At 61.2% G+C, this 1,345-nt stretch overlaps 1 protein-coding gene across 1 annotated transcript in view; it reads right to left on the reverse strand.

Annotated features, from left to right (window-relative positions):
* GABRA3 (gamma-aminobutyric acid type A receptor subunit alpha3) overlaps positions 1 to 289 on the reverse strand; it is a 65,787-nt gene extending 65,498 nt beyond the window's left edge. The window contains exon 1 of the mRNA XM_039731225.1: positions 202 to 289. The gene's annotated coding sequence lies outside the window, so the exon portion shown is untranslated. The remainder of the gene's footprint in view (positions 1 to 201) is intronic.
* Positions 290 to 1,345: the final 1,056 nt, after the last annotated feature.

A 1,345-nucleotide genomic window follows, 5' to 3' on the forward strand; every position in this document is an offset into this window, starting at 1 on the left:
AGCCCGCCGGGCTCCGCAGCGCTGCGCAGGGCTCCGCGCCCAGCCCGCCGTGCCGCCCGGCCGGGCTGCCCGTGCCGCCTGCGCGCTGCTCCGGCCGCGGCCAGCCAGGCAGACAGCGAGGCAGGGAGGGAGGGGAGCAGCATCCCCCCGCCTTCCTCCTCCTCCTCCTCCTCCCCGCGCCCCGGAGGAGGGTTTACCCACCCGCTTTGTGCCGAGCCGCCCGCCCCGCAGCGTAGGCAGCGGGGATGGGTCGCTGTCTCTTGCCCCGCTTTGGGGCCACCTCCCCGAGCGATGGATGCTCCGGGCTCCTCCGCCCAGCCCCGGCCTCAGAGCACCGCCATCCTTTCGGCGCAGGAGGGTGAGCAGAGCAGGGCTGGCTGCTCCCTACCTGTTGAAGGGGGCAGCTCCTCGGGGCGCTGGTGCTCCTGCAGGAGGTGGGCAGCACCCCAAGCTGCCTCCACGCTGCCAGGCCCGGCCGGGGCTCCCGCCGGGGCAGGGAAGTTTGGCCCGCAAGTTGGGATTGCCGAGGCTTATATCGCAATAAAACGATAGGCTGAGGGGGAAAACGCGGGGAAGGGGAGAGGAGGAAGAGAGGTTAAAATGCAGCAAGGGGTAGGCAGGGAAGGCAAGGGCAGAAGCGGTGTGGAAATGCGGGGATCCCAGAGGAAGGGCTGGCCAGAGCCGGCTGGGCTCGGGAGGTTTTGCAGAGCCACACGGCAGCGAAGCCGGGAAGGCGAGAGCTGACAGTGAGGCACACTCAAAATATATTGTCCCTGCAGAGCTCTCCCTGCTCAGCACGCACCGCAAGGCTCAGCCGCAGTTGACTCCAAGGTACAGAACCAGCCCTCCACACCGAGACTGTGGGGTGGGAGAGTGGAGCATCACCGCAGGCACTGCTGACCACCCCAGAGCTCCTCCGGAAAATACTCTTGGTTCTGAATACTTAAAATAACACGGAAACATACTTCAGGACAAGGGCCCTCAAGGCATGGGTGATTAAATCCAATTTAACTGTCAGTTCTCTGCATTGAGGTATTAGAAAATGACCCAGTTCTTGCTTCCAGGAGAAAGTTAGGGGCAATCACGGTTCTACCTCATCCCTGCAGAGCACAGCCATCCTGACTTTGGTGAGAGAGGAGTATTTATCATGACATTCCTGGACAGTAGGAAGAGATCCTCATCTCTCTTTCAAAGCTAAATTTCGTCTCCCTGTGGTCTGAGGATGGTCTTTACTAATCCATGTATCCAGATGTATCTGTAAGTAGCAGATTAAATGCCAGTAGAGTTCTGCTTTCCTCTGCTGGGCAGGGTCCACAGGCAAGACCTGAGGACCTCGCAAGACCTG

The sequence above is a fragment of the Passer montanus genome, unplaced genomic scaffold (assembly GCF_014805655.1).
Source record: "Passer montanus isolate IOZ18808 unplaced genomic scaffold, ASM1480565v1 scaffold76, whole genome shotgun sequence".
Classification (NCBI taxonomy): Eukaryota; Metazoa; Chordata; class Aves; order Passeriformes; family Passeridae; genus Passer; species Passer montanus.